The 23847-nt window shown below is 50.2% G+C and overlaps 1 protein-coding gene across 4 annotated transcripts in view; it reads right to left on the reverse strand.

The window, feature by feature from the left end:
• atg4da (autophagy related 4D, cysteine peptidase a) overlaps positions 1 to 19610 on the reverse strand; it is a 51605-nt gene extending 31995 nt beyond the window's left edge. For 2 of the 4 annotated variants that reach the window (XM_041177053.1, XM_041177050.1), the window contains exon 1: positions 19349 to 19610. The gene's annotated coding sequence lies outside the window, so the exon portion shown is untranslated. Of the gene's footprint in view, positions 1 to 18721; positions 18932 to 18951; positions 19313 to 19348 lie in introns of those variants that run through there. The other 2 variants (XM_041177052.1, XM_041177051.1) reach the window with 2 other exon arrangements.
• Between the last annotated feature and the right edge of the window lie 4237 nt (positions 19611 to 23847).

Genomic DNA, 23847 nt, shown 5'->3' on the forward strand with positions numbered 1-23847 from the left:
GGGCTGTGTGTGCTGCTACAGGTACAGTCAATGCTGGGGCAGTGTCTGCTGCTTCAGGTCCAGTCAATGCTGGGGAAGTGTGCGCTGCTACACGTAGAGTCAATGCTGGGGCAGTGTGCGCTGATACAGGTACAGTCAATGCTGGGGCAGTGTGCGCTGCTACAGGTACAGTCAATGCTGGGACAGTGTGTGCTGCTACACGTAGAGTCAATGCTAGACAGTGTGAACTGCTACAGGTACAGTCAATGCTGGGACAGTGTGCGCTGTTATATGTAGAGTCAATGCTGGGACAGTGTGCGCTGCTACAGGTACAGTCAATGCTGGGGCAGTGTTCGCTGTTATATGTAGAGTCAATGCTGGCGCAGGGTGTGCTGCTACATGTAGAGTCAATACTGGGGCAGTGTGTGCTGCTACAGGTACAGTCAATGCTGGGACAGTGCGTGCTGCTACATGTAGAGTCAATGCTGGGACAGTGCGTGCTGCTACATGTAGAGTCAATGCTGGGACAGTGTGCACGGCTACACGTAGAGTCAATGCAGGGACAATGTGTGCTGCTATATGTCGAGTCAATGCTGGGACAGTGTGCGCTGCTACAGGTACAGTCAATGGTGGGACAGTGCGTGCTGCTACATGTAGAGTTAATGCTGGGACAGTGCAAGCTGCTACACGTAGAGTCAATGCTAGACAGTATGTGCTGCTAAAGGTACAGTCAAAGCTGGGACAGGGTGCGCTGCTACAGGTACAGTGAATGCTGGGACAGTGTGCGCTGCTACAGGTACAGTCAATGCTGGGACAGTGCGTGCTGCTACACGTAGAGTCAATGCTAGGACAGTGTGTGCTGCTACACGTAGAGTCAATGCTAGACAGTGTGCGCTGCTATACGTAGAGTCAATGCTAGACAGTGTGTGCTGCGACAGGTACAGTCAATGCTGGGACAGTGCGTGCTGCTACATGTAGAGTCAATGCTGGGACACTGTGTGCTGCTACACGTCGAGTCAATGCTGAGACAGTGTGCGTTGCTACAGGTACAGCCAATGCTGGGACAGTGTGTGCTGCTACATGTAGAGTCAATGCTGGGAGAGTGCATGCTGCTACATGTAGAGTCAATGCTGGGGCAGTGTGTGCTGCTACATGTAGAGTCAATGCTGGGGCAGTGTGTGCTACTAGATGTACAGTCAATACTGTGACAGTGTGTGCTGCCATACGTAGAGTCAATGCTGGGACAGAGTGCGCTGCTACATGTAGAATTAATGCTGGGGCAGTGTGTGCTGCTACATGTAGACTCAATGCTGGGACAGTGCATGCTGCTACATGTACTGTCAATGCTGGGGCAGTGTGTGCTGATACAGGTACGGTCAATGCTGGGGCAGTGTGAGCTGCTACAGGTACAGTCAATGCTGGGGCAGTGTGCGCTGCTACAGGTACAGTCAATGCTAGGACAGTGTGTGCTGATACACGTAGAGTCAATGCAAGACAGTGTGTGCTGCTACAGGTACAGTCAATGCTGGGACAGTGTGCGCTGTTACATGTAGAGCCAAGGCAGGAACAGTGCGTGCTGCTACATGTAGAGTCAATGCTGGGACAGTGCGTGCTTCTACATGCAGAGTCAATGCTGGGGCAGTGTGTGCTGCTACACGTACAGTCAATGCTGGGTCAGTATGCGTTGTTATATGTAGAGTCAATGCTGGGACAGTGTGTGCTGCGACATGTAGAGTCAATGCTAGACAGTGTGTGCTGCTACAGGTACAGTCAATGCTGGGACAGTGTGTGCTTCGACATGTAGAGTCAATGCTGGGGCAGTGTGTGCTGCTACACGTACAGTCAATGCAGGTACAGTGTGCACTGTTATATTTAGAGTCAATGCTGGGACAGTGTGTGCTTCTACACGTAGAGTCAATGCTTGGACAGTGTGCGTTGTTCTATGTAGAGTCAAAGCTAGACAATGTGTGCTGCTACAGGTACAGTCAATGCTAGTGCAGTGTGTGCTGCTACATGTAGAGTCAATGCTGGGGCAATGTGTGCTGCTACAGGTACAGTCAATGCTAGTGCAGTGTGTGCTGCTACATGTAGAGTCAATGCTGGGACAATTTGCGCTGCTACAGGTAAAGTCAATGCTGGGACAGTGTTCGCTGTTATATGTAGAGTCAATGCTGGGGCAGTGTGTGCTGCTACATGTAGAGTCAATACTGGGGCAGTGTGTGCTGCTACATGTAGAGTCAATGCTGGGACATTGCGTGCTGCTACACGTAGAGTCAATGCTGGGACAGTGTGCACTGCTACACATAGAGTCAATGCTGGGACAATGTGTGCTGCTATATGTCGAGTCAATGCTGGGACAGTGTGCGCTGCTACAGGTACAGTCAATGCTGGGACAGTGCAAGCTGCTACACGTCGAGTCAATGCTAGGACAGTGCGTGCGGCTACACGTAGAGTCAATGCTGGGATAGTGTGTGCTGCTACAGGTACAGTCAATGCGGGGACAGTGTGCGCTGCTACACGGAGAGTCAATGCTAGACAGTATGTGCTGCTAAAGGTACAGTCAATGCTGGGACAGTGTGCGCTGCTACAGGTACAGTCAATGCGGGGACAGTGTGTGCGGCTACACGTAGAGTCAATGCTGGGACAGTGTGTGCTGCTACAGGTACAGTCAATGCGGGGACAGTGTGCGCTGCTACACGGAGAGTCAATGCTAGACAGTATGTGCTGCTAAAGGTACAGTCAATGCTAGACAGTGTGTGCTGCTACAGGTACAGTCAATGCTGGGACAGTGCGTGTTGCTACATGTAGAGTCAATGCTGGGACAGTGTGTGCTGCTACACGTAGAGTCAATGCTAGACAGTGTGTGCTGCTACAGGTACAGTCAATGCTGGGACAGTGCGTGTTGCTACATGTAGAGTCAATGCTGGGACACTGTGCTGCTACACGTCGAGTCAATGCTGAGACAGTGTGCGTTGCTACAGGTACAGTCAATGCTGGGACAGTGTGCGCTGCTACACCTAGATTCAATGCTGGGACAGTGTGCGCTGCTACAGGTACAACTCTGCGACAGTGCGTGCTGCTACATGTAGAGTCAAAGCTGGGAGAGTGCGTGCTGCTACATGTAGAGTCAATGCTGGGGCAGTATGTGCTGCTACATGTAGAGTCAATGCTGGGGCAGTGTGTGCTGCTAGATGTACAGTCAATGCTGGGACAGAGTGCGCTGCTACATGTAGAATTAATGCTGGGGCAGTGTGTGCTGCTACATGTAGACTCAATGCTGGGACAGTGCATGCTGCTACATGTACTGTCAATGCTGGGGCAGTGTGTGCTGATACAGGTACGGTCAATGATGGGGCAGTGTGAGCTGCTACAGGTACAGTCAATGCTGGGGCAGTGTGTGCTGATACACGTAGAGTCAATGCAAGACAGTGTGTGCTGCTACAGGTACAGTCAATGCTGGGACAGTGTGCGCTGTTACATGTAGAGCCAAGGCAGGAACAGTGCGTGCTGCTACATGTAGAGTCAATGCTGGGACAGTGCGTGCTTCTACATGCAGAATCAATGCTGGGGCAGTGTGCGCTGCTACAGGGACAGTCAATGCTAGGACAGTGTGTGCTGCTACACGTGGAGTCAATGCTGGGGCAGTGTGTGCTGCTACAGGTACAGTCAATGCTGGGGCAGTATGCGCTGCTACAGGTACAGTCAATGCTAGGACAGTGTGTGCTGCTACACGTAGAGTGAATGCTAGACAGTGTGTGCTGCTACAGGTACAGTCAATGCTGAGGCAGCATGCGCTGCTACAGGTACAGACAATGCTGGGGCAGTGTGCGCTTCTGCTGGTACAGTCAATGCTGGGACAGTGCGTGCTGCTACACGTAGAGTCAATGCTAGGACAGTGTGTGCTGCTACATGTAGGGTCAATGCTAGTCAGCATGTGCTACTACAGGTACAGTCAATGCTGGGACAGTGCGTGCTGCTACAGGTACAGTCAATGCTGGGACAGTGTGCGCTGTTATATGTAGAGTCAATGCTGCGACAGTGTGTGCTGCTACACGTGGGGTCAATGCTAGACAGTGTGTGCTGCTACAGGTACAGTCAATGCTGGGACAGTGTGCGGTGCTACATGTAGAGTCAATGCAAGGACAGTTTGTGCTGCTACACGCAGAGTCAATGCTAGCGAGTGTGTGCTGGAAAAGGTACAGTTAATGCTGGGACAGTGCGCGCTGTTATATGTAGAGTCAATGCTGGGACAGTGCGTGCTGCTACATGTAGAGTCAATGCTGGGGCAGTGTGTGCTGCGACACGTAGAGTCAATGCTAGACAGTGTGTGCTGCTACACGTACAGTCAATGCTGGGACAGTGAGCGTTGTTATATGTAGAGTCAATGCTGGGACAGTGTGTGCTGCGACATGTAGAGTCAATGCTAGAAGTGTGTGCTGCTACAGGTACAGTCAATGCTGGGACAGTGTGCGCTGCTTTATGTAGAGTCAATGCTGGGACAGTGTGTGCTGCTACATGTAGTGTCAAAGCTAGGACAGTGTGTGCTGTTATATGTAGAGTCAATGCTAGGACAGTGTGTGCTGCTACACGTACAGTCAATGCTAGACAATGTGTGCTGCTACACGTACAGTCAATGCTGGGACAGTGAGCGTTGTTATATGTAGAGTCAATGCTGGGACAGTGTGTGCTGCTACAGGTACAGTCAATGCTGGGACAGTGAGCGTTGTTATATGTAGAGTCAATGCTGGGACAGTGTGTGCTGCTACATGTAGAGTCAATGCTGGAGCAGTGTGTGCTGCTACATGTAGAGTCAATGCTGGGGCAGTGTGTGCTGCAAATGTACAGTCAATGCTGGGACAGTGTGCGCTGTTATATGTAGAGTCAATGCAGGAACAGTGCATGCTGCTACATGTAGAGTCAATGCTGGGACAGTGCGTGCTTCTACATGCAGAGTCAATGCTGGGGCAGTGTGTGCTGCTACACGTACAGTCATTGCTGGGACAGTGTGCGCTGTTATATGTAGAGTCAATGCTGGGACAGTGCGTGCTGCTACATGTAGAGTCAATGCGGGGACAGTGTGCGCTGCTACACAGAGAGTCAATGCTAGACAGTATGTGCTGCTAAAGGTACAGTCAAAGCTGGGATAGTGTGCGCTGCTACAGGTACAGTGAACGCTGGGACAGTGTGCGCTGCTACAGGTACAGTGAATGCTGGGACAGTGCGTGCTGCTACACGTAGAGTCAATGCTAGGACAGTGCGTGCTGCTACATGTAGAGTCAATGCTGGGACACTGTGTGCTGCTACATGTCGAGTCAATGCTGACACAGTGTGCGTTGCTACAGGTACAGTCAATGCCGGGACAGTGTGCGCTGCTACACGTAGAGTCAATGCTGGGACAGTGTGCGCTGCGACACGTAGAGTCAATGCTAGACAGTGTGTGCTGCTACAGGTACAGTCAATGCTGGGACAGTGTGTGCTGCGACATGTAGAGTCAATGCTGGGGCAGTGTGTGCTGCTACACGTACAGTCAATGCTGGTACAGTGTGCGCTGTTATATGTAGAGTCAATGCTGGGACAGTGCGTGCTGCTACACGTAGAGTCAATGCTAGGACAGTGTGTGCTGCTACAGGTACAGTCAATGCGGGGACAGTGTGCGCTGCCATACAGAGAGTCAATGCTAGACAGTATGTGTTGCTACAGGTACAGTCAAAGCTGGGACAGTGTGTGCTGCTGCTACAGGTATAGTGAATGCTGGGACAGTGTGCGCTGCTACAGGTACCGTCAATGCTGGGATAGTGCTTGCTGCTACATGTAGAGTCAATGCTAGGACAGTGTGTGCTGCTACACGTAGAGTCAATGCTAGACAGTGTGTGCTGCTACACGTACAGTCAATGCTGGGACAGTGTTCGCTGTTATATGTAGAGTTAATGCTGGGGCAGTGTGTGCTGCTACATGTAGAGTCAATACTGGGGCAGTGTGTGCTGCTACAGGTACAATCAATGCTAGGACAGTGTGTGCTGCTACACGTAGACTCAATGCTGGGACAGTGTGCACTGCTACAGGTACAGTCAATGCTGGGACAGTGTTCACAGTTATATGTAGAGTTAATGCTGGGGCAGTGTGTGCTGCTACATGTAGAGTCAATACTGGGGCAGTGTGTGCTGCTACAGGTACAGTCAATGCTGGGACAGTGCGTGCTGCTACACGTAGAGGCAATGCTGGGACAGTGTTCGCTGTTATATGTAGAGTTAATGCTGGGGCAGTGTGTGCTGCTTCATGTAGAGTCTATACTGGGGCAGTGTGTGCTGCTACAGGTACAGTCAATGCTGGGACAGTGCGTGCTGCTACACGTAGAGTCAATGCTGGGACAATGTGTGCTGCTATATGTGGTCAATGCTGGGACAGTGTGCGCTGCTACAGGTACAGTGAATGCTGGGACAGTGCGTGCTGCTAGATGTAGAGCCAATGCTGGGACAGTGTGTGCTGCTACAGTTACAGTCAATGCGGGGACAGTGTGCGCTGCTACACGGAGAGTCAATGCTAGACAGTATGTGCTGCTACAGGTACAGTCAAAGCTGGGACAGTGTGCGCTGCTACAGGTACAGTGAATGCTGGGACAGTGTGCGCTGCTACAGGTACAGTGAATGCTGGGACAGTGTGCGCTGCTACAGGTACAGTGAATGCTGGGACAGTGTGCGCTGCTACAGGTACAGTCAATGCTGGGACAGTGCGTGCTGCTACACGTAGAGTCAATGCTAGGACAGTGTGTGCTGCTACAGGTACGGTCAATGCTTGGACAATGAGTGCTGCAACATGTAGAGTCAATGCTGGGACAGTGTGCGCTGCTAAAGGTACAGTCAATGCTAGGACAGTGTGTGCTGCTAAAGGTACAGTCAATGCTGGGGCAGTGTGTACTGCTACAGGTACAGTCAATGCAGGGACTGTGTGCGCTGCTACAGGTACAGTCAATGCTGGGGCTGTGTGTGCTGTTACAGGTACAGTCACTGCTGGGGCACTCTGCGCTGCTACAGGTACGGTCAATGCTGGGACAGTGTGTGCTGCTACACGTAGAGTCAGTACTGAAGCAGCGTGCGCTGCTACAGGTATAGACAATGCTGGGGCAGTGTGCACCTCTACTGGTACAGTCAATGCTGGCACTGTGCGTGCTGCTACACATAGTCAATGCTAGGACAGTGTGTGCTGCTACACGTAGAGTGAATGCTAGTCGACGTGTGCTGCTACAGGTACAGTCAATGCTGGGACAGTGTGCGCTGTTATATGCAGAGTCAATGCTGGGACAGTGTGTGCTGCTACACGTAGAAGCAATGCTGGACAGTGTGTGCTGCTACAGGTACAGTCAATACTGGGACAGTGTGCGGTGCTTTATGTACAGTCAATGCTGGGACAGTGTGTGCTGCTACAGGTACAGTCAATGCGGGGACAGTGTGCGATGCTACACGGAGAGTCAATGCTAGACAGTATGTGCTGCTACAGGTACAGTCAAAGCTGGGACAGTGTGCGCTGCTACAGGTAAAGTGAATGCTGGGACAGTGTGCGCTGCTACAGGTACCGTCAATGCTGGGATAGTGCGTGCTGCTACATGTGGAGTCAATGCTGGGGCAGTGCGTGCTGCTACAGGTACAGTCAATGCTGGGACAGTGTGCGCTGTTACACGTAGAGTCAATGCTGGCGCAGTGTGTGCTGCTACATGTAGAGTCAATGCTGGGGCAGTGTGTGCTGCTACAGGTACAGTCAATGCTAGGACAGTGTGTGCTGCTACACGTAGAGACAATGCTGGGACAGTGTGCGCTGCTACAGGTACAGTCAATGCTGGGACAGTGTTCGCTATTATATGTAGAGTCAATGCTGGGGCAGTGCGTGCTGCTACACGTAGAGTCAATGCAGGGACTGACTGCGCTGCGACATATAGAGTCAATGCTGGGACAATGTGTGCTGCTACATGTAGAGTCAATGCTGGGAAAGTGTGCTCTGCTAGACGTAGAGTCAATGCTAGGACAGTGTCCTCTGCTACACGTAGAGTCAATGCTAGACAATGTGTGCTGCTACAGGTACGGTCAATGCTGGGATGGTGTGCGCTGTTATATGTAGAGTCAATGCGGGGACAGTGCGTGCTGCTACATGTAGAGTCAATGCTGGGGCAGTGTGTACTGCTACAGGTACAGTCAATGCTGGGACAGTGTGCGCTGCTACAGGTACAGTCAATGCTGGGGCTGTGTGTGCTGCTACAGGAACAGTCAATGCTAGGGCACTGTGCGCTGCTATAGGTACGGTCAATGCTAGGACAGTGTGTGCTGCTACACGTAGAGTCAATGCTGTGGCAGCGTGCGCTGCTACAGGTACAGACAATGCTGGGGAAGTGTGCACCTCTACTGGTACAGTCAATGCTGGGACAGTGCGTGCTGCTACACGTAGAGTCAATGCTAGGACAGTGTGTGCTGCTACACGTAGAGTCAATGCTAGTCAGCATGTGCTGCTACAGGTACAGTCAATGCTGGGACAGTGCGTGCTGCTACAGGTACAGTCAATGCTGGGACAGTGTGCGCTGTTATATGTAGAGTAAATGCTGGGACAGTGTGTGCTGCTACACGTAGAGTCAATACTAGTCAGCATGTGGTGCTACAGGTACAGTCAATGCTGGGACAGTGTGCGCTGCTACACGTAGAGGCAATGCTGGGACAGTGTGCGCTGTTATATGTAGAGTAAATGCTGGGACAGTGTGTGCTGCTACACGTAGAGTCAATGCTAGTCAGCATGTGCTGCTACAGGTACAGTCAACGCTGGGACAGTGCGTGCTGCTACATGCAGAGTCAATGCTGGGAGAGTACGTGCTGCTCCATGTCGAGTCAATGCTCGGGCAGTGTGTGCTGCTACATGTAGAGTCAATGCTGGGGCAGTGTGTGCTGCTACATGTACAGTCAATGCTGGGACAGTGTGTGCTGCCACACATGGAGTCAATGCTGGGACAGAGTGCGCTGCTACATGTAGAGTTAATTCTGGGGCAATGTGTGCTGCTACAGGTACAGCCAATGCTGGGACAGTGTGCGCTGCTACAGGTACAGTCAATGCTGGGACAGTGCGTGCTGCTGCACGTAGTGTCAAAGTTAGGACATGTATGTGCTGCTACACTTAGAGTCAATGCTAGGACAGTGTGTGCTGCTACAGGTACAGTCAATGCAGGGACGGTGTGCGCTGCTACATGGCGAGTCAATGCTAGACAGTGTGTGCTGCTCCAGGTACAGTCAATGCTAGGACAGTGTGTGCTGCTACACGTAGAGTCAATGCTGGGACAGTGTGCGCTGTTACACGTAGAGTCAATGCTGGGGCAGTGTGTGCTGCAACAGGTAGAGTCAATGCTGGGAAAGTGTGCGCTGCTAAAGGTACAGTCAATGCTGGGACAGTGCGTGCTGCTGCACGTACAGTCAATGCTGGGACAGTGTGCTCTGCTACACGTAGAGTCAATGATACACAGTGTGTGCTGCTACAGGTACAGTCAATGCTGGGACAGTGTGCGCTGTTATGTGTAGAGTCAATGCGGGGACAGTGCATGCTGCTACATGTAGAGTCAATACTGGGGCAGTGTGTACTGCTACAGGTACAGTCAACGCAGGGACAGTGTGCGCTGATACACGTAGAGTCAATGCTGGGGCAGTGTGTGCTGCAACAGGTAGAGTCAATGCTGGGTCAGTGTGTGCGGCTCCAGGTACAGTCAATGCTGGGACAGTGTGTGCTGTTACACGTAGAGTCAAAGCTAGGACAGTGTGTGCTGCTCCATGTAGAGTCAAAGCTGGGGCAGTGTGTGCTGCTACAGGTACAGTCAATGCTAGGACAATGTGTGCTGCTACACGTAGAGTCAATGCTAGGACAGTGTGTGCTGCTACAGGTACAGTCAATGCTAGGACAGGGTGTGCTGCTACACGTACAGTGAATGGTAGACAGTGTGTGCTGCTACACGTACAGTCAATGCTGGGACAGTGAGCGTTGTTATATGTAGAGTCAATGCTGGGACAGTGTGTGCTGCGACACGTAGAGTCAATGCTAGACAGTGTGTGCTGCTACAGGTAACGTCAATGCTGGGACAGTGTGCGCTGCTTTATGTAGAGTCAATGCTGATGCAGTGTGTGCTGCTACATGTAGAGTCAATGCTGGGGCAGTGTGCGCTGCTACAGGTACAGTCAATGCTGGGACAGTGTGTGCTACTACACGTAGAGTCAATGCTGAGGCAGCATGCGCTGCTACAGGTACAGACAATGCTGGGGCAGTGTGCGCTTCTGCTGGTACAGTCAATGCTGGGACAGTGCGTGCTGCTACACGTAGAGTCAATGCTAGGACAGTGTGTGCTGCTACATGTAGGGTCAATGCTAGTCAGCATGTGCTACTACAGGTACAGTCAATGCTGGGACAGTGCGTGCTGCTACAGGTACAGTCAATGCTGGGACAGTGTGCGCTGTTATATGTAGAGTCAATGCTGCGACAGTGTGTGCTGCTACACGTGGGGTCAATGCTAGACAGTGTGTGCTGCTACAGGTACAGTCAATGCTGGGACAGTGTGCGGTGCTACATGTAGAGTCAATGCAAGGACAGTTTGTGCTGCTACACGCAGAGTCAATGCTAGCGAGTGTGTGCTGGAAAAGGTACAGTTAATGCTGGGACAGTGCGCGCTGTTATATGTAGAGTCAATGCTGGGACAGTGCGTGCTGCTACATGTAGAGTCAATGCTGGGGCAGTGTGTGCTGCGACACGTAGAGTCAATGCTAGACAGTGTGTGCTGCTACACGTACAGTCAATGCTGGGACAGTGAGCGTTGTTATATGTAGAGTCAATGCTGGGACAGTGTGTGCTGCGACATGTAGAGTCAATGCTAGAAGTGTGTGCTGCTACAGGTACAGTCAATGCTGGGACAGTGTGCGCTGCTTTATGTAGAGTCAATGCTGGGACAGTGTGTGCTGCTACATGTAGTGTCAAAGCTAGGACAGTGTGTGCTGTTATATGTAGAGTCAATGCGGGGACAGTGCGTGCTGCTACACGTAGAGTCAATGCTAGGACAGTGTGTGCTGCTACACGTACAGTCAATGCTAGACAATGTGTGCTGCTACACGTACAGTCAATGCTGGGACAGTGAGCGTTGTTATATGTAGAGTCAATGCTGGGACAGTGTGTGCTGCTACAGGTACAGTCAATGCTGGGACAGTGAGCGTTGTTATATGTAGAGTCAATGCTGGGACAGTGTGTGCTGCTACACGTAGAGTCAAAGCTAGGACAGTGTGTGCTGCTACACGTACAGTCAATGCTAGACAGTGTGTGCTGCTACACGTACAGTCAATGCTGGGACAGTGAGCGTTGTTATATGTAGAGTCAATGCTGGGACAGTGTGTGCTGCTACAGGTACAGTCAATGCTGGGGCAGTGTGTGCTGCTCCAGGTCCAGTCAATACTAGGACAGTGTGTGCTGCTACACGTAGAGTCAAAGCTAGGACAGTGTGTGCTGCTACACGTACAGTCAATGCTAGACAGTGTGTGCTGCTACAGGTACAGTCAATGCTGGGATAGTGTGCGCTGTTATATGTACAGTCAATGCTGGGACAGTGTGCGCTGCTACAGGTACAGTCAATGCTGGGACAGTGTGCGCTGCTACAGGTACAGTCAATGCTGCAGCAGTGTGCACTGCTACAGGTACAGTCAATGCTGGGACAGTGTGCACTGCTACAGGTACAGTCAATGCTGGGGCAGTGTGTGCTGCTACACCAAGAACAAAGAACAAAGAAAAGTACAGCACAGGGACAGGCCCTTCGGCCCTCCAAGCCTACGCCGATCATACTGCCTGTCAAACTAAAACATTTTGCACTTACAGGGTCCGTATCCCTCTATTCCCATCTTATTCATGCATTTGTCAAGCTGCCTCTTAAACACCACTATCCACCACCTCCTCTGGCAGCCAATTCCAGACACTCTCTACCCTCTGGGTAAAAAACTTGCCCCACACATCTCCTCTAAAGTTTTCTCCTCTCACCTTAAATCTATGTATCCTAGTAATTTACTCTTCCACCCTGGGAAAAAGCCTCTGACTATCTACTCTGTCCATGCCACTCATAATTTTGTAAACTTCTATCAAATCGCCCCTCAATCTCTGTCGCTCTAGTGAGAACAATCCGAGTTTCTCCAACCTCTCCTCATAGATAATAACCTCCAGACCAGGTAGCATCCTGGTAAACCTCCTCTGCACCCTCTCCAATGCCTCCATATTCTTCTGGTAATGTGGTGACCAGAATTGCACGCAATATTCCAAGTGTGGCCTAACCAAGGTTCTATACAGCTGCAGCATGACTTCCCAGCTTTTATACTCAATATCCCTGCCGATGAAGGCAAACATGCCATATGCCTTCCTGACTTATCCTTAGCCACCTGCATTGCCACTTTCAGTGACCTGTGGACCTGTACACCTAGATCCCTCTGCCTGTCGATGCACTTAAGGGTTCTGCCATTTATTGTATATTTCCTACGTGTATCAGACCTTCCAAAATGCATCACCTCGCATTTGTCCGGATTAAACGCCGTCTGCCATTTCTCCGCCCAACTCCTCAACCGATCTATATCCCGTTGTATCCTTTGACAATCCTCTTCACTGTCTGCAATTCCTCCAACCTTAGTGTTGTCTGCAAACTTACTAATTAGTCCAGTTACATTTTCCTCCAAATCATTTACGTGTTCTACAAACAGCAAAGGTCCCAGCACACATCCCTGCAGAATATCACTAATCTCAGCTCTCCGTTCAGAAAAGCACCCTTCCACTGCTACCCTCTGTCTTGTAGGATCAAGCCAATTCTGTATCCATCTTGCCAGCTCACCTCTTATCCCGTGGTTCTACGACACATAGAGTCAATGCTGGGGCAGTGTGCGCTGCTACAGGCATAGTCAATGCTGGGGCAGTGTGCGCTGCTACAGGTACAGTTACGCTAGGACAGTGTGTGCTGCTACAGGTACAGCCAATGCCACGACAGTGTGCGCTGCCACAGGTGCAGTCAATGCTGGGGCAGTGTGCTCTGCTACAGGTACAGTCAATGCTGAGACAGTGTGCGCTGCTACAGGTACAGTCAATGCTGGGACACTGCACTGCTACAGGTACAGTCAATGCTGGGACAGTGTGCGCTGCTACAGGTACAGTCAATGCTCGGACAGTGTGCGGTGCTACAGGTACAGTCAATGCTGGGGCAGTGTGTGCTGCTACAGGTACAGTCAATGCTGGGACAGTGTGCGCTGCTACAGGTACAGTCAATGCTGGGACAGTGTGCGCTGCTACAGGTACAGTCAATGCTGGGACAGTGTGCGCTGCAACAGGTACAGTCAATGCTGGGACAGTGTGCGCTGCAACAGGTACAGTCAACGCTGGGACAGTGTGCGCTGCAACAGGTACAGTCAATGCTGGGACAGTGTGCGCTGCTGCAGGTACAGCCAATACTGGGGCAATGTGTGCTGCTACAGGTACAGCCAATGCTGGGCAGTGTGCACTGCTGCAGGTACAGTCAATGCTGGGACAGTGTGCACTGCAACAGGTACAGACAATGCTGGGCAGTGTGCGCTGTTACAGGTACAGCCAATGCCGGGACAGTGTGCGCTGCTACAGGTACAGTCAATGCTGGGACAGTGTGCGCTGTTATAGGTACAGTCAATGCTGGGACAGTGTGCGCTGCTACATGGTACAGTTAACGCTAAGACAGTGTGTGCTGTTACAGGTACAGTCAATGCCGGGACAGTGTGTGCTGCTACAGGTATAGCCAATGCCGGTGCAGTGTGCGCTGCTACAGGTACAGTCAATGCTGGGGCAGTGTGCGCTGCTACAGGTACAGTCAATGCTGGGGCAATGTGCGCTGCTACAGGTACAGTCAATGCTGGGACAGTGTGCGCTACTACAGGTACAGTCAATGCTGGGGCAGTGTGCGCTGCTACAGGTACAGTCAATGCTGGGGCAGTGTGCGCTGCTACAGGTACAGTCAATGCTGGGACAGTGTGCGCTACTACAGGTACAGTCAATGCTGGGACAGTGTGCGCTGCTACAGGTACAGTCAATGCTGGGACAGTGTGCGCTGCTACAGGTACAGTCAATGCTGGGACAGTGTGCGCTGCTACAGGTACAGTCAATGCTAGGGCAGTGTGCACTTCTACGCGCAGAGTCAATGCTAGACATTGTGCACTGCTACAGGTACAGTCAATGCTTGGGCAGTATGCGCTGCTACAGGTACAGTCAATGCTGGAACAGTGTGCGCTGCTACAGGTAGTCAATGCTGGAACAGTGTGCGCTGCCACAGGTACAGCCAATGCTGGAACAGTGTGCCCTGCTACAGGTACAGCCAATGCTGGGGCAGTGTGCGCTGCTATAGGTACAGCCAATGCTGGGGCAGTGTGCGCTGCTACAGGTACAGTCAATGCTAGGACAGTGTGCGCTGCTACAGGTACAGCCAATGCTGGGACAGTGTGCGCTGCTACAGGTACCGTCAATGCTGGGGCAGTGTGCACTGCTACAGCTACAGTCAATGCTGGGGCAGTGTGTGCTGTTACAGGTACAGTCAATGCTGGGCCAGTGTGTGCTGCTACAGGCACAGTCAATGCTGGGACAGTGTGTGCTGCTACAGGCACAGTCAATGCTGGGGCAGTGTGCGCTGCTACAGGTATAGTCAATGCTGGGGCAGTTTGTGCTGCTACAGGTATAGTCAATGCTGGGGCAGTGTGTGCTGCTACAGGTACAGTCAATGCTGGGACAGTGTGCGCTGCTACAGGTACAGTCAATGCTGGGGCAGTGTGTGCTGCTACAGGTACAGTCAATGCTGGGACAGTGTGCGCTGCTACAGGTACAGTCAATGCTGGGACAGTGTGCGCCGCTACAGGTACAGTCAATGCTGGGACAGTGTGCGCTGCAACAGGTACAGTCAATGCTGGGACAGTGTGCGCTGCAACAGGTACAGTCAACGCTGGGACAGTGTGCGCTGCAACAGGTACAGTCAATGCTGGGACAGTGTGCGCTGCTGCAGGTACAGCCAATACTGGGGCAATGTGTGCTGCTACAGGTACAGCCAATGCTGGGCAGTGTGCACTGCTGCAGGTACAGTCAATGCTGGGCAGTGTGCACTGCTGCAGGTACAGTCAATGCTGGGACAGTGTGCACTGCAACAGGTACAGACAATGCTGGGCAGTGTGCGCTGTTACAGGTACAGCCAATGCCGGGACAGTGTGCGCTGCTACAGGTACAGTCAATGCTGGGACAGTGTGCGCTGTTATAGGTACAGTCAATGCTGGGACAGTGTGCGCTGCTACATGGTACAGTTAACGCTAAGACAGTGTGTGCTGTTACAGGTACAGTCAATGCCGGGACAGTGTGTGCTGCTACAGGTATAGCCAATGCGGGGGCAGTGTGCGCTGCTACAGGTACAGTCAATGCTGGGGCAGTGTGCGCTGCTACAGGTACAGTCAATGCTGGGGCAGTGTGCGCTGCTACAGGTACAGTCAATGCTGGGACAGTGTGCGCTACTACAGGTACAGTCAATGCTGGGGCAGTGTGCGCTGCTACAGGTACAGTCAATGCTGGGGCAGTGTGCGCTGCTTCAGGTACAGTCAATGCTGGGACAGTGTGCGCTACTACAGGTACAGTCAATGCTGGGACAGTGTGCGCTGCTACAGGTACAGTCAATGCTGGGACAGTGTGCGCTGCTACAGGTACAGTCAATGCTGGGACAGTGTGCGCTGCTACAGGTACAGTCAATGCTAGGGCAGTGTGCACTTCTACGCGCAGAGTCAATGCTAGACATTGTGCACTGCTACAGGTACAGTCAATGCTTGGGCAGTATGCGCTGCTACAGGTACAGTCAATGCTGGAACAGTGTGCGCTGCTACAGGTACAGTCAATGCTGGAACAGTGTGCGCTGCCACAGGTACAGCCAATGCTGGAACAGTGTGCCCTGCTACAGGTACAGCCAATGCTGGGGCAGTGTGCGCTGCTACAGGTACAGCCAATGCTGGGACAGTGTGCGCTGCTACAGGTACAGCCAATGCTGGGACAGTGTGCGCTGCTACAGGTACAGCCAATGCTGGGACAGTGTGCGCTGCTACAGGTACCGTCAATGCTGGGGCAGTGTGCACTGCTACAGCTACAGTCAATGCTGGGGCAGTGTGTGCTGTTACAGGTACAGTCAATGCTGGGCCAGTGTGTGCTGCTACAGGCACAGTCAATGCTGGGACAGTGTGTGCTGCTACAGGCACAGTCAATGCTGGGGCAGTGTGCGCTGCTACAGGTATAGTCAATGCTGGGGCAGTTTGTGCTGCTACAGGTATAGTCAATGCTGGGGCAGTGTGTGCTGCTACAGGTACAGTCAATGCTGGGACAGTGTGCGCTGCTACAGGTACAGTCAATGCTGGGGCAGTGTGCGCTGCTACAGGTACAGTCAATGCTGGGTCAGTGTGCGCTGCTACACGTAGAGTCAATGCTCGACAGTGTGTGCTGCTACACGTAGAGTCAATGCCAGACAGTGTGTGCTGCTATAGGTACAGTCAATGCTGGGGCAGCGTGTGCTGCTACAGGTATAGTCAATGCTGGGGCAGTTTGTGCTGCTACAGGTACAGTCAATGCTGGGACAGTGTGCGCTGCTACAGGTACAGTCAATGCTGGGGCAGTGTGCGCTGCTACAGGTACAGTCAATGCTGGGTCAGTGTGCGCTGCTACACGTAGAGTCAATGCTCGACAGTGTGTGCTGCTACACGTAGAGTCAATGCCAGACAGTGTGTGCTGCTATAGGTACAGTCAATGCTGGGGCAGCGTGTGCTGCTACAGGTACAGTCAATGCTGAGTCAATAATCTCTCTTAAATAATCTTCAACACTTGAGTAACAGTGTGAGTACTTCCAATACAGGTTTGAACAGGGTACCAATGAAGGCCTCAACTTTGCTTCCACATGATTTAATTTTGCATTAGAGAACCTCGGCTGTGTGTATGTGGTCACAGAATCAATGTCCCAATTTCAATACATTCAAAATGCCAGAGTTACACCAGTGCATCCTCCACCAGGCCCAGTATGTAGGACAATACCAAGACTGAAAAGGGTTGGAGAAATCATTGCGTTTTCTGTGATTTGCGAAGCTAAACTTAGGCTTTAGGAGCTGTAAGATGTAGGAGGAAAGGAAGACAAGAGTACAAGAGTATTTCACCGCTCTGAGGTCCTGGTAAAGAGAGTCCAGTAGGTGAGGGTACGACACTACACTGGCTCCCAGTCCACCAACATCTCAATTTTAAAATTCTCTTTCTTACTTTAGAATCCTTCCACATCATTGTCCCTCTAGATCATTGTAATCTCCTCCAGCCCCACAACTCTCTGTGCCCCTCCTGTTCTGTAATCTCCGCTCGCCCTACAACTCTCTAAGATCTTTGTGCTCCTCCTATTCTGGCCTCATGCACATCCCTGATTTTAATCATTCCATCCTTGGCAGCTGTGCCTCAAGTTGTCTGGGGTTTTAAACCTCTCTATCTCTCTCTCTGCTTTAGAACGCTTGTTAAAACTGACCTCTTTGACCAAGCTTTTGGTGACATGTCCTAATATCTCGTGTGGCTCAGTGTCTAATTTTGTTTGATATCACTCCTGTGAAACACCTTAGGATGTTTTACTGTGTTAAAAGTATAAACACAAGTTGTTGATGTCAATGAAATGAGAAGTTAGTGACTCCTGTTAGTTAATGACGACTCTTTAATAACCCCCAAGATGACAAGTTAGTACTTTAACAACAACTGCAATACCATCAGTTTCACTGATGCTCAAACTGAAAGGAACCTTACCAAGCAATTTTTATTTTCACCTGCAGTTTGCACTCCCATTAACCAGAGTAAACAAGTAAAAGAACTGAAATAAATACTTTGGTCTGCAGTCCATGCAAATCATGTGGTTACAGAGCTGACTGTGCTAATCAATTTATAGACTAAAAGCAAGTGAAAAGCAATGGAGTGTCTGAAATCTTTCACACTTTGGAAACTATTCTGCTACATTTAAACCAGTGTTCTTCAAAAATAATTTGGCAAATAATAAGCTTGTCAAATCCAGCTCAGTGAAACATACCACAAAAACTTCCCCATTATCATTGTGTAAAATAGGGCACAGCCATTCCGCCTCCGTTCCCATCCTTGACAGAATACCAGTAAAACAGTACTAAGAATTCTTACTAATACTTTCCTCTTGGAATCGCCGACGAGTCAAATGTTAGAATAAAAATATGCTTCATGATATTTCTGAGGGAGTAACCACCTCTTATCCAACTTTAATTATTTACAGAAAAACAATATCACCTCTGGAACACCATTGTCCTGATGCTTATATGTCTTGCCCCGGAGCTGTTTTATCTCATGCTCCCAAATATCCAAGTGTGCCCTTCCACACCTCACCTCCTTCCTAAATCGTAACTGTGCGGAGCGCCTCCTATTCCAAATTTTGAATTGTGGGACTCCTCATTTCCTTCATCCACGAATTAGCCAGCGTGTAAAACTTTCACTCACCACTTAATCGTCCCTGAACCGCCTCTGTTTCTCACCCGTACTCTTGGTGTCTTTGGACCACTCGACTTTCACGTACTTACCTCTTGAAACAGAAAAAAGCTCCCCCCATCCAGAAGCAAAAAATTCCCCCCAGCTTCTCCCGACGAACAAACTAAAGGTCAGAATACTACCCCCTGGTAAAAGTATCATTAACTAAGCTTACGGTGGTTGCTTCATAATCAGGGATCCCCGCAGTGTTCACATCCCCCACATGTTGATCAGCTGAAGATACGCCAGCAAACATAAATTAAATGGTCGACACGAGGAAGTGATTCCTAAGTAACAACACATCTGGAGGCAGACTCTGGTGGCTGGGACGCGTTAAGTCATGGTTTGGGATGGCAGTAGATGGGCCGAATGTTAGGAGGTGATCAGGAACAGTCGGGAACTCACCCCCTACCCCCCGCACTGGGTTCAGGATATGGAGGGAGAGCTTGTGAACATTCCGGAACGACAGGACCCTCAATTCACAGAAGTGGAAAGCTGTCGGGTCTGCTGAACCGCTCCAGGGCGTCCCAACTTCTCTGTCGAAGGAGCGGAGAGTCTGCAGGGCAGAAGCTGGGTCTGAAGGTTTCGGGGCCCCACGCCAGCCAGACACCAAACTTGTCCCCACTCCGGAGGGAGGGCTTTGATTGACATCCGTGCGGACCAATCAAAGAGCAGGTTCAGCCCGACCGGCAGGCGCCTAGCCAATCGCCGCCAGGTTTAACCCTGGCCCCGCCCCCCTGCCCTGTGCCGTCAGACCGACACTCGGGCTTTCAATTGTGGAGATTTTATTTCAGACGCTCACCTTAACCCATTCCTCCAGGGTCTCTCTTTTAAAAAAAAGGCAAGATTTGGAACAGCTTCGTTTCGGTTGATTGGAGCTTAAACGGTCATTTTAGCCCATCGTTTATTCGCTTTCCTGTCAAGTGTCAGATTAACTGACCAGACAGCCGTCCCCTCACGACCATTATCACCAGTGGAGAGAAAGCGACGACCGAGCACAAACTCACGGTTGGCGCCGCGACAGCGCCACCTGCAGTCCTGGAGGAGATGGAAAGCCGTGGGGTGGTGGGCGCCACTTGCAGTCCAGTAGGAGCTGGCGGGTCGGGGGCGAGGGCTGGGGGGGGGGGATGGTGAGCCCCGCTACGGCGCCGCCTTCAGTCTGGGAGGAGTGGGAGGGGGGACCTGGAGTGGTGAGCGCCAATACAGGGCCACCTGCAGTCCGGGAAGAGCTTGGGGGGACCGGAAGGAGGGGGGGGGGGGGTGGTTGGTGAGCGCCGCTACAGCGCCACTGCAGTCCGGGAGGAGATGGAAGGCCCTGGAGTGGTGGGCGTCACTTGCAGTCCAGCAGAAGCTGGCGGGTCGGGGGCGGGGCGGGGGCGAGGGGGGGAATCGGGGGCGGGGGCGAGGGGGGGAATCGGGGGCGAGGGGGTGGAATTGTGAGCCCTGCTACAGCGCCACCTGCAGTCCGGGAAGAGCTTGGGGGACCAGAAGTGGGGGGGAGGGTGGTGGTTGGTGAGCGCCGCTACAGCGCCACCTGCAGTCCGGGAGGAGCTGGGGGGTTAGTGTGCGCCGTTCGCAGTCCTTGAGGAGTTGGGGGCGGAGCCAGGGTGGATGGTGGGGGGGTGGGGGGGGGGGGGTGGAGGTGGTAGTTGGTGAGCGCCGCTACAGCGCCACCTGCAGTCCGGGAGGAGCTGGGGAGCCGCGAGGGGCAGCGTGTTTGGTGAGCTCCGCTACAGCGCCACCTTCGTGTGAGGTTGTCCATTTTGGCAGCAAGAATAGAAAAGTAGAATATTGTTTAATTGGAGAGAGACTGCCCAACGCTGCGATACAGAGGGATCTGGGTGTCATGGTACATGAATCACAAAAGGTTAGAATGCAGGTACAGCAGATGAACTGGAAAACTAGGTTAAGCAATAAGGTCGGTAGAGATGCAGTGGCAGACATTTAAGGAAATGTTTCAGATTCCTTAGAAAAGATACATTCCAATGAGAAAAAGACTAAAAGGGAAGAACACACCCTATGTGGCTAACTAAAAAAGTTAAAGGTAGTATCTGATTGAAGGAAAAAGTGTATCATTCCCTGAAAAGGAGTGGCAGGTCAGAAGGTTGAACAGAATATAAAGAACAGCAAATAATGACTAAAAGATTAGTAAGGGGGAGAAATTAGAATATGAGAGAAAGCTATCTAGAAATATAAAAACAGATAGTAAAAGTTTCTAGAGGTATTTTAAAAGGTAAGTAAAGTGAATGTTGGTCCTCCAGAGAGTGAGAATGGGAATTAAAAATGGAAAATAAGGGAACGGCAGGTGAATTGAACAGATATTTTGTATCTGTCTTCCTTCTGAGGATACAAATAACATCCCAGAAATAATTGTGAATCAGGAGGTGAAAGGAAGGGAGGAACTTAAAACAATTACAATCATCGGGGAAAGGATACTGTGATTCCAGATAACTTTTCTTAGTGGACTCATTTAACTTAATTTGCAAGACAGCAGCAGCAACTACACTTGTGCATCAAACTCCATAACTAAAGAAGAACTCTGTCTACTAGATGTTCCCTGCTCTGCTAACACATTGGTTTTCACAGATCTTGTGATCTTACAACACAGGATTATTCTTAAAGCTACAGTCCTACGTTTACCAAAACTATGATGACTACATTCCTCCCCCTTTAACTTTTCTGTACATTTTGTATTTACAAGGATATTTATCTCATGACATTACAATATTTACACAGTTCATGAAATTACAAGTTGTCTTTCAGATGGTTTCCTGATCTGTGTCGAACTTCGTAGCTTCATGAGTTCCAATTCTTTGACAGGAACCACATTCTCTGGAACCGCATTAACATCAGGAACCTCATTAGGCACATGCAGTTCAGTGTCTGCCGCTCCGACAGAGACATCAGACATGTCTGTCCTTGGTTGAGCAACTTCAACAGGAACCACAGGTTCAGTAATGCTTACAGGTGGGACATCATTTTGTGGGGGTATCTCCCTTTTACATAAATAATCCACATGCTTATAGGTGATCCAGCCCACCACTTCTATGTGGTATGCCAATGATCTGGTCACACAGCTTACTTTACCAGGTAACCACTTCAGTCCTCCACTGAAATTCCTTACGTATACTGCTTCTCCAACAGTAAATTGTCACTCACAACTATGCAAATCATCAGTCACTTTTTGGTTCCCTTGACTTTTCTCCACCTTCCCCTCCAAATTGGGAAGTATTAGGCTTAGACTTATCCAAAGATGGCGCCTCATTGGTAATTCTGCATCCTCTTGCTACGTGCCTTCTCCCTTTTACCAAAGAATTTAGTCTCTGCCTTTTTTTTACTTCACTGTCGGCCAGACTTCTCTCAGGTGAAATCTCAACTTGTCTTAGTTCAGTCGTTGAGCTACCCATGACTGCATTATCTACTCGCATCTTGGAAAGTTCTACAACTTTTGCTTTCAAAGCCTCTTTAGCTTCATTCAGCTGATTCTTCAGCTCTTCTGTCTCCTTCTTGTAACTGTTGGCTTCCACCTGGAAACTTGAACATTGCTGCATCTTCTCTGCCAACTGGTTCTTCAGTTTGTTCAGAGAGATGTTAAATTCTTCCTGTTTCTCTTTGTAATTTTTCAGAGGTACGAACTTTGACCTGAGGGATCTTTGTGGTGTGTGAAGGTCTTTCAACAGGTTTCACTTCTCTTTGCAAAGCTCACTCACTTCATTTTGAATTCTGTAATTCAGCAGAGTCCCCTTGGGTTTCTTCTGCTGTTCTTCCAAGTCGTTGTTTAAGACAGTCTTCATTTCTTCAGGCTGCTGAATGTTTACACACCCCTTTTTCATCCAGCTGTGGTCCTTGGATTCCCCAGGCTCTTTCTGAAGTACCTCGCCTTGTTCCTTTTCCAACTCAGGAACTCTTCCTGCTTCCTTTTGAAATCTCACTGCCAATCAAGGTTAATTTCCCTCAACCAATTCTGACCCAGAAGGCTTGGTCCTCTATCTTAACCAGTGTCAAACTAATATTATATCCTGGATTGTGACTATTTCAGGTTTAATCATCACAGAAGAGGTCAACGTTATCCTCTGCATCTGAGCTGCATTAAAACACTGCATTAACAATTGAAATTCTCTTGTTTTACAACAGCTGACATCAGCTAACACAACAGAGGGCAGGGGTCAAACACGGGCAGCCTAACACAGAACAGGAGTCAGACCCGGTCACTTGTACAGCTTGCCTGCAGTAGTGGGTATTTAAGAAAAATAGTCAAATGTATTCATAAGTTGCATGGGAGGGGTTTGTATTTTTCACAGCCACTTTAGAAGAATGAATTTACACATGGTTATTGTCACAACATATTTAATGTTTGTATGGAAAAAGTCAGACCCAACGTGCATCATCAAAGAAAGGTTTTACTACCCGTCTAGTCTGTTGAACTGATGAGTTATATAACAGCATGAGGGAGATGGGGCATTTCCATACAGAGGTATTTTGAGATGGGTATTGTCATGTGTAATTTCACTGTACTCTCACAAGCTTTGGTTAAAGAAGCAAGTAGGGACTGGAATTCCAAGTCATAATCCCAACTACTGCACCTTTTCACAAATAAAATATTTCTGCTATTCTGTAGTTTTCAGTATCTTTTATTACAGCAGTGGACTGACTCTCCCATTCGAAGAAGGAGCAGGAGTAGGCCACTTGGTCCCTCAAGTCCGCTCTGCCATTTAATAAGATCATGGCTGATCTGATAGTAGCCTCAAATCTGCATCCCACCTACCCCCGATAACCTATCACCCCCTTGCTTACCAAAATCTATCCACACTGCCTTGAAAATATTCAAAGACTCTGCTTCCACCATATTTTCAGGAAGAGCGTTCCAAAGACTCACAACCTATTGAGAGAAAAAAATTTTGCCTTATCTCTGTTTTAAATGGGTGACCCCTTATTTTTAAACAGTGGCCCTAGTTCTAGATTCTCCCAAAGAGGAAACATCTTCTCCATATCCACCCTGTCAAGATCCCTCAAAATCTTGATTTAGCATCCCACAGCGCCCTCATCCAGTCCACAGACACTGTGTTTGTTCCACTACGACAACAATTTGCATTTCTATAGCGTCTTCAATGTAATAAAATGGTTCAAGGTGCTTCATAGGAGCATAATCAGCCAAAAAAAAAACGGAGCTGGACATGTCACATTATTCAGGAAGGGTACAAGGCCAAAAGTCGCATTACAGCCAGACCCAAAACTATCCTCCCTCCACATCCAGTATTGCACTGAGAGAGTCAGCCTGGATTGTATGTGCAAGTCACAAGG

The sequence above is a fragment of the Carcharodon carcharias genome, chromosome 30 (genome assembly GCF_017639515.1).
Source record: "Carcharodon carcharias isolate sCarCar2 chromosome 30, sCarCar2.pri, whole genome shotgun sequence".
NCBI classification, from domain to species: Eukaryota; Metazoa; Chordata; class Chondrichthyes; order Lamniformes; family Lamnidae; genus Carcharodon; species Carcharodon carcharias.